The following is a 9,008-nucleotide window of genomic DNA, read 5'->3' on the forward strand; positions in this document are numbered from 1 at the left end:
CAAGCCTCTTCCCTTCTCTTTGCCCACCCTGCCTTGGTTCAGCTCCCGCTCCTCGCCTGTTCTCCACAGCACTAGTCTCTCTCCATGGATGCCAAAGGATCTCTGCCACTTTGCTGGTTCTCCAGCTCCCCAAGCCAGCCACAAACAGCATCCTTTACTTCTTCAGCACTGCTTCCCATCACCCCTGCCTGGGCTCAGATGCTCAAGTTGCCCTTGACTTCCTGACCCGTGAAGTTGTACCCAGAATGCTTTTACACATGCTGCTTCTCCTGCCTGAAACACCCCTTGTCCTCTTGCCAAACCTGAACTGATGCTCACACAACCTCTCTTCTTGGTCCCGACCACAGACTGGACTGTTCACTGCTCCGTATTCCCACAGTACCTACCCTGGCACCTTTACGTGTGCCTGCCTCCCTAGCTCGACTCAACTGGGAGCTACTCCACGCCAGGTGCTGCAGTCATCCTGCAATCATCTGCAGGTCCCCAGGTTCCAAGAAAGACCTTAAACATCAGTGCTTAAACGTCAGAGCCATCTTCAGGTCTCGTTTGGAATCAGACTCCTTCTCTGATAAAACAGCCCTGAGTCTTCATTCCCTCCCCAAGACTGCCCTGAGGAAGTTCTGTTCCTTGCCCCTCCTCATGTTCTTGCTGCACTTCTAACAGTAAATCCCTAAGCTGTAGCCACAGCTATGAAAGAATTCTAACAGAGCCACGCAGCTTCATGACATCCAATAATGTGTGGTGATTTTTAAAACATCATTTGGAAAATCGCCTTGTGGTGGTGCAAACTCCAGATAAATCCATGAGTGTGACAGGTCCATCCTGCTCTTCAGAAGTCTAGGGGACAAGGTCGGTTACAGCCAGCACCAGCATGGGGAGGCAGGGTGGGAAGAGAAGCTGTGACAGAAGTAGCTGATAAGCGCTGTTATTCATAACCTGAGTTCCAAAGTCAGACTAACCAGATTCAAGTCATAGCTCCACCACTGAAAGCCTATATATCCTTGGTCAGCTGCTGTAACAAATAAGCCCCTACTTCTTATTTCTCACCTGGGGAAAGTCCATGACTGCTGTTTCTCTGCAGGATGATTCATGGGTCCAGACTCCTCCCACCCTTCAGTGCACAATTTGCGGTTACCACTGGAGGTAAAGGGCCATGGAGGAAAACACCTGGGGGCTTTGAGAGGCCAGGTCTGGAAGTGGAGCACACCACTCCTGATCATGACCCACCAAGTAGAACATGGTCACGTGGCCACATCTACTGCAAGAGAGGTTGGAAAATGTCCTCTAGCTATTTCCTACAAAGAAAAGAGGAAACAGCCAGTCTCTGTAACCTGACAAACCAACTTGAGAGCTGACCCTGAAGCCAGGGTCTGAGTGACCAGTCAAAGCCTACTTTGACCCATGTCCTGCGTCAAGCCTTTTCTGAGAGGTGGACAGTCCTTTTGTCACGCAGAATGTGGCTTCCCATGCATTCAGCTTCTCACCGGGGCACTGGCCTTGTTCACAGGAGAAACAGCAACAGTACCCTGCCAAACTGACAAAACTGTGTTCTTCCTTCCTGGATTCATCAGCCAGGAGGGCACCCCATTCAGCAAACCAGAAGCCCTCAGCCCTGCAGAGGGTCCCACATGCTTTGAAGACAGTGATAGGTCTTCAGGCAACCTTGGCATCTGTTCATTACTGAACAGGTCAGTAATGACTGTTTCCTGACTGTTATCAGGTCAGGAAATGAAGATTCTGTGGTTGATCCTGAAGGGATCTCTGTAGTCTTTATCTCTGTAACTCCTCCAACTATAAATCAATCACAATAGACATGAACCTTGTTTGCAGAAACCCAAAGTTCATGCAGACACAGGGGCGGAGGGGGCTCTACAGAGAACCAGGCTCAGTGAGAAGCAGGTCTTTGACAACAAGCCCCTCAATGATCAAGATGTGACTGTGACAACGTGATCTGTCCTCAAAGCAGAGGACAAATGAGATGCCCAGCTGTGAGGATCCCATGAATAAGATAGACATGAAAACACAGGGAAGGGGCAACAGAGGCAAGCAGGGCAAAGGGTCATCCTACTACATTGCTGTTCTCCTTGCCAACAGGGCACATAACTGGCTCCTCCATGGGCCGCAAACCACCTTCATCCCCACTTCCACCCTTTGGGACATGCCACTCACTTGGGGTGGAACATTCTCTCCTGCCCTCAGTCTGGGGTGATTCTGCCTAGTGGATCCAACATTTCTTTGATGATGGAGATTTATCAAGGAGCTCCCTCCTCTGCCTCTCTGCAGTGGTTGAGCCATGTGGCCCACAGTTCTAGTCTAGTGTGGAGCAGCCCCATGCCCAGACTCTGGCTCTGTACACAGAACCCAATGACCTCTGGCCCATCTTTCCTATTACCAGCAAATGAGGGCTCCACCAGGCCAAATCACTGTTTCCTCAGTAGACATTCCTGCAGTGGCCCCCGAGCCCAGTGAGAAATCCCTTTTAATGACACTCAGCCACCACTGAAATATGTGCAGTTGTTTTTCTCAGTCTCATATAAAGGGCTCTCTACAAGCAGTGTCCAGCCCATCCCCGACTGTCACTCTAGATCCAACTTACACAAATATTCTAAAGCCACCTATCCCACTCCTAGCACTTGTTACACTGTATCACCACTGCCTATGTTCTTGTCTGTCTTGATGGGATGGACCAGGCCACTCTGCTCACTGACTGTATCTCTTAGAACCTACCACCCTGCCTGGTTCCTGAGAGGCCCTCAAGTGCTGGCTGGGTGGCAACTGATAAGTTACAGTGGCTGGGGGTTCTCTTGACAAAGACAAGGGCAGCATTTGCAAGGACCACAGGACTCAGATGTGGCAAGTGAGACACCACTCCGGGAGCTTCTCTGGGACCATTCATGTGGGAGCCCAGATCCACAAAATTCAGGAAGCTTATGGGGCTACCTTGGGGATTCCCAAGAAGGGACCACCACCATTTCCCTGATGGCTGAGGTATGAGCATGCAGAGGCCTTCTGTGACCATCCTATGACTCCAGCAATCTCCCTTCTTGCCGTTAAGACAGGCACAGTAACACAGACCAGAAGAAAAGACTCACCCTCCTCATATCTGTAAGACGCTGACCTCTGTTAAAGCTGCCACCTAGAAAACTCTCAAATAATCAGGGCACTCACGAAACCATTGGAATGGTCAATGGTAAAGTCTTTTATTATCTAAGCAATGAATGTGTGCATATTGATCTTGAGCAAAATATTGATTAGAACTGCTGGGGGGCTGCTGGTCAGACAGCCCTATCTCTGGCCCCCAAGGATGGAAGAATCTGAGCTATCAGCGCTCAGGTCACTGTTACAGAGTGAGGACTGCCCCATCCATTCCCTGTCACTGGATAAGTGCCCACATGTCCACATGCATTTGTCACCTTCCCATCAACTCCAATCACGAAGGCAAGCCTGAGACACTTAATTCTGAAGCGCAGGACACTAATCCTATTTACAGCATTCTCTTCCGTTTACTCCCATCATACCAAATGATTAATGGTGACACTGCTGTCATGTCCCCAGAGGCATGTGGATATACTACACAACTATCACTGGCAGAGCTGGAGTTCAGAGATGCACTCTGATTGGCTCAGAACAGAGACCTCTCTGGTACTTTGGCCAATCAGGAAAAACGTCTCTCTCCATTCATAAAACACTACACCATAAAATGAAAGGGATGATTAAAGAACTTACGGTCCATCCTCAGTGAACCAAGGGATTGGAAACAAGAAGAAAGGGACAAATAGAGATAATAAATAAACCTTAAAGCAAACACTTTGTTCCAGCAGATTTTACTCTTCTCATGTGTCAGGATTTTAGTGGTGGGAAAAAACAAAAGCCAAAATGAAGAGTGTTATTTACCGCAAGCAGGAACAGTTAGCAGGAAGACAGTGTGGGATTAAAATGTTCACCTCTGCAAATCCACTCTGTGGTATGCATCCTGAGCAACACTAAAGGAACCAGCACTACATTTCAATAGTTAGTATGGCACTGTCTTCCTCCTTCGCAAGGAAATTTTCCTTCAAACCTCCTCTCCCTGTTAAAGGCTGTGCCAACGAGGGGACAGTCACCCCAGTGGAAGGCCATCAGAGGAAAACGTGAGCTTCAGTAGGGCAAGACCCTGGGCAGGCTTACCATCTAGAAGCTATTCAATGTTTGTTGAACAGATGAAGCATTCCCAATAAGAGACATTTTCCTCCTGTCCAGAGCCTTCACAGGCTTGTTACTGCTCTTAGAAAGAAGTTTAAATCCCTCAGTGTGTTTCTGATCAGGATCCCCCTCTGTGATTTGGTCTGTTTGACTCTCTGGCTTCACTAGTTTCCCTCTAGAATCAAGACATCCTGAGCCTCTGGCAGTTCCCCCATATGACCTCTATTCTCATTGTTCTCAGACTTTGCACATGTGGGGCAGGTCTCAAACACTTGTCCCCACCTGCCCTCCTTTGCCCGGCCAACTCTTACTTGGTCTTTCCGTGCCTAATGAGGGCTTGCTCCTGGCTAGGTTACTGTCCTGGGAGCTGCTATGAGAGCTACTGTGGCTTCCTGCACTGACCTTGCAATGGCCACTTGCCTGCCCTCTGCTCCTCGTGTCAGCTTCCCAAGGGTAAGAACTCAACATTTCTTTTTTTTTTTTTCTTTTACTACATACCAGTTTATTAACAAAAGGATATAACTTGGGAACAGTCAGATGGAAGAGATACATTCATAGGGCGGTCCAGGGAAGGGCATGGAGCTTTCACGCCCTCTCCAAGTGTGCCACTCTCTCTAAATCTCCACTTGTTCATCAACCTGGATGCTCTCTGAACCTTGTCCTTTGGGGGTTTTACAGACATTCCATTACATAGAAGTCACGACTGACCAAATTACTGGCCACTGGTGACTAATTCAAGCTCCAGCCCCCTCCCCTCCTGGGAAGTAGGGGGACATGGCAAAACTGGACATTTTCTTGATCTGATTCTGTCCCTAGTGCCTGACCCCCAAGAAACGTGATTCCCAAGAGATATTTCCTGAAGACTGCAAGACACTGATCTGGCAGGCTTGATCCAAGCTAACAAGCTATACAATTCTCTGGAATGAAGAGCTAACCACTTGGACTCACTCATAAGAGCTGAGGTGGGGCCCAACGTATTTCTAAACCCATATGACAGATATGGGCCCCACTGACCTCTGCCCTTTCCCAGCCCATGTGCCAAGAACAGGGCTCTGAAAAAGCTGACACAAATCCAAGGGCACAATCCCAAGACAACTAGAAGCTGCTGCCATTCTGATGAATACCACATATAGATTCTTGTTGAGTTTTGTCAAGTTGGGCTTTTGTCAGTTTTGGGCTTTTATTTAAGTAAACCTCCTTTAAATGGCTTGGGGTAGCAGTAACTTTGAAGATATTAGAGGTAGGTCCCAAAATTCATGTATGTAGTCCAAGCCTCTCTTGGAAATAAGAGATGAGAGGGTCTTCCAGAGATCTGCTATCTGGAGGACCAGAAAAAATGGCAGACTGAGATGTACCACTCTCTGACCCTGGCCCACCGGGTACAGACCAAGCCAGTGACTTATACTTGTATGAAGTATAGAATGTCGTGTGTGATGGTCTAGACGATTCAAAGTTTAATAAAACATATGCCATCCCATCCTCATTCTAAAGGCCCTGCCTCAAACAATTTTCACTTATTTAACTCCCTCCCTCCTTCTAAATACCTTTATCTAAGAATCAGTATTAACAATGGTAAGAGATCAAAACAGTAACAAAGTGGAGAGATTTCCTACTCTCCTCCTAAAAATAAAGTAAATAAGATTTTAAAGTCTTGATGAAAAAAATAAATAAATAAATAAAGTCTTGACGATTTAGAAAGAGGAAGAAAGAAAAATAGGTTGAAAAATACATCTCTCCTCACTGGGGAGCCTCTTGTGCAAGACTGAGATGCCCGTTGCCCAGCTTTGGTTAGCAGTGTACATGGGTATCAATTCCAGGTGCAGCAAAGAAGTGTCAATTTCAGAGCTAATAACTCCTTTGAAAGCAGACTAGTAATCTAAAGGTGGCCTGGAGTAGGTGGATCCCATCTAATTCACACATAGAGTCTCCCACTCATTCAAATTTAAAACTGTTCAAAATTTCCTGAGTCCTTGGAGCAGGAAATCTTGGAACAAAGCACTTTCCCCCTCTTTAATGATGAAACCTCAAACCACAAAGGTAGAAGAAAGAGAGAAGCTCGCAGGAGCGCCCCTCTAATTGTCTATTCTCATACGCTGTTTATTGGATCATTAAAATCTTACAAGGACTTCGTGGTAACTGTAATTGTTGAATTTAAGGCTTGTCTCAGCTGTGTGTCTCTTATTTCCACACTCGGGAAAGTATGTTTCCCTAACATCTTGTCTAAAACAACGTTTCAAGCAATCTACTGACAAGATCCTTCGTGAGTGATCCGTGGTCCCTGCAGCAGTGCAGGTGGGACGCGCCATCCCGCACACCTGTTGTCAGGTGACATGACCAGCAGCACCCTGCGCACTCACCTCCTCTTTCCACCCCACCCCCCAGCGAGAGACTTCCCTCCTGGCCTTCTCCACTCGAAGAGCCTACAGCCTCCTGGAGTTACCTTGGGGAAGAAAAGAAAAGAAAAAAAAAAAAACAAAACACCAAAACACCTCCCAAACACAAAGCAAACAAAAGGCTGATCAGAAAACGAGAGGGCAGCGGGGGTTCCCGCGGCCCCTCTCCAACCAGTCCCTGGACAAATCCCTGCCCGCCCCGCCTTGGTTCCAGTCTTGCAACTCCCCAAACCCCTATCCCACTCTCCCAGCACACCAGCCAGACGCCTACACCACCGCCACCTGGGGCTCCAGCCCCGCGTATTGTGCCCGGGGACGGCAACTCGCGAGCGGGCGGGCGCCTCACCAAGTACAACTCCGCGCACAACAGCTCCCGGGCGCCCAGGCCCAGGCCGACCGGCTCCCGCCGCGACGCCTCCCCCGGCCTGGAGTCCAGCCCGCCCGCTGCAGGAAGGGTCGCCGGGGCAGGAGCCGGGGCTGTCTCCTGCCCACAAAAGCGCCCAGGCACGGGCAGGAGAACGCGGTTCTAAGACAAGTTGGCTTCCGGGTTTGCTTTTTGAACAAAACCAAAGAGGATCCCGCGCGGCCCGGGCAGGGCCTGGGAGAGCGCCGTGCGCGCGCGAGGCCCCGGCGTGGGCCGCGTTGAGCCCAGCAGCCCGAGTCGGCCGTGCGCCGCCAGGTGCCCGCCAGGCCCGGCCGCTCCCATGCACCCTCCGCCGGAAGAGCTCGGCAGCCGGACCCGGGCGGCGGGGACGCGGCGCGCGGCAAGGGGGCCCGCGCGGCACTTACGGGGCGGCTCGGCAGCGGCGGCGGCAGCAGCAGCAGCAAGGTGTCCGGCCTGTGCTCTCTCGGCCGCTCGCGCCTTTTCTCTCCGCGCTCCTCGCTGGCCCGCCTGCCCGCCTCCTCGCTTCCCGCCCGCGCGCCCCGCGCTCGCCCCCTCCGCCCGGCTCCGCTGCCGAGTGAACTGGAACCAGTCGCCGCGGCCCCGGGATTCCCACAATGCACAGCGCGCCGCTCGTCACATCCCATCCCGTCCCCGCGCGTCCGGCCACCCCTCCCGCGCCACCTGGGCGCCCCAGCCTTGACCCCAAGCCCGTAGCCGCGCGCGCGGGGGCCCTCCGTGCTCTACCTCCTGGACGTCGGTGGGTTAGTTCCCCAGCCGCACGGCGGCCCCAGCTCTGGTCCTCTGTCACTCGGCCCGGACGCCGCACGCAGGGTCCCGCCCGAGCCGGGGTCTCGCCCTGAGCTAAGTGCTGGGAAAGGGTCGGGACCCTGGGCAGAGGCGCTTCTCCAGCGCGCGTCCCAGCCTGTGCGTCTCGAGGAACGCTTATTGAGCGCCTACTGGGAGGGGGTGGGGTGGCATGGGGTGGGGGGAGGGCGGCTTTCCCTGCCGATCTCTAGAAGCCGTCTCATTGACGCAGGGAGGGAGGCAAATTGCTGTTATCAGCAAGCATTTTTCCCTCCCCAACCAATGCAAACCTCCCTCGCACCTCAGAACCTCCCGCTGTCTTTGGACCCAAGCCCTTATCAAACCTGGTCTTCTCCACGACCAACTGCTGCGCATCCGGCTCCCCTGGAGTTCTTCGCAGTGACCCCTGGAAGTCTGGATCTGCTTTGTTGCCTGGAAGCCGTTTACTTAGATTCAGCAAATGTTCACTCTTGGACCCAAGTTGAGATTTACTAAACAGTGATTCTCTAGCATCACACACATTTTTGTTTGTTTGTTTTTAAATTATTTTCCCTTTCCCTTTATTTTTAAAATTAATTCAGTTTTGATTGAGACAAGCAGAAAGAGGGGCCCGCTGCAAAACCCAACTTGTATTTCTAAATTGGTTTTTGGCCTTAAGACCTTAGTGACCCATCCCAAGTACTAACATAAGAGCCCTCCGGCTCCTCCTCCTCTCGCCTCCATCCATCAAAGCGGGGGGAGGAGGCATTAGCACCCAGCTGAACCAAATTTAGATAATACAGACCCTGCAGAGTTGTTCTGAGGCTGCTGAGTTGGTGGTGGAAGATTACGAGTCATTAATGACCACTCCCTGCCCTCAGGTTGCCCCTGTAGCAGCGGTGGTAACCTCCTCCCTTCACCACGATGCTTTACACTGTATTTCAAAAGTCTGCAAAGCAGTGTCCAATACATGCCATTCATATATTCATTAATTCAGTGTGGTCAGACTTTGTGCCATGCACCAATTTGGTTAATGAAGGTGAAGCAGTGACTAGAACAGGCATAAATCCCTCAACTCCAGAAGTTTGCAGTCTAGGTGGGAAAGAACAATTATAGGCAAAAGAGATGATGTATCAGATGGTGTAAATGCAATATGGAAAAATAAAGCTGTAACGGGGGAAAAACTTTTGTATTCTATTACAAGTTAATCACTAAAGGAGTGTTGCCTATAAGCTTAAATTATACAAAATGGCCCATTTCTGGTA

General features: G+C 50.7%; 1 protein-coding gene and 1 long non-coding RNA gene across 10 annotated transcripts in view; one reads left to right on the forward strand and one right to left on the reverse strand.

Moving 5' to 3' along the window:
* Positions 1 to 7,858, reverse strand: part of LOC122700152 (core histone macro-H2A.1) — a 79,520-nt gene extending 71,662 nt beyond the window's left edge. For 2 of the 8 annotated variants that reach the window (XM_043912824.1, XM_043912821.1), the window contains exon 1: positions 7,365 to 7,544. The gene's annotated coding sequence lies outside the window, so the exon portion shown is untranslated. Of the gene's footprint in view, positions 1 to 7,364; positions 7,552 to 7,704 lie in introns of those variants that run through there. The other 6 variants (XM_043912822.1, XM_043912823.1, XM_043912825.1 and 3 more) reach the window with 6 other exon arrangements.
* On the forward strand, positions 7,594 to 8,281 carry LOC122700153. 2 transcript variants are annotated; one of them, XR_006342730.1, is made up of 2 exons: positions 7,594 to 7,721; positions 8,071 to 8,281. It is a non-coding gene; the product is annotated as an uncharacterized LOC122700153 (long non-coding RNA). The 2 variants fall into 2 exon arrangements; XR_006342729.1 differs by having other exon boundaries at positions 7,607 to 7,717.
* The last annotated feature ends 727 nt before the right edge of the window (positions 8,282 to 9,008 follow it).

This window comes from Cervus elaphus, chromosome 9, assembly GCF_910594005.1.
Source record: "Cervus elaphus chromosome 9, mCerEla1.1, whole genome shotgun sequence".
NCBI lineage: Eukaryota > Metazoa > Chordata > Mammalia > Artiodactyla > Cervidae > Cervus > Cervus elaphus.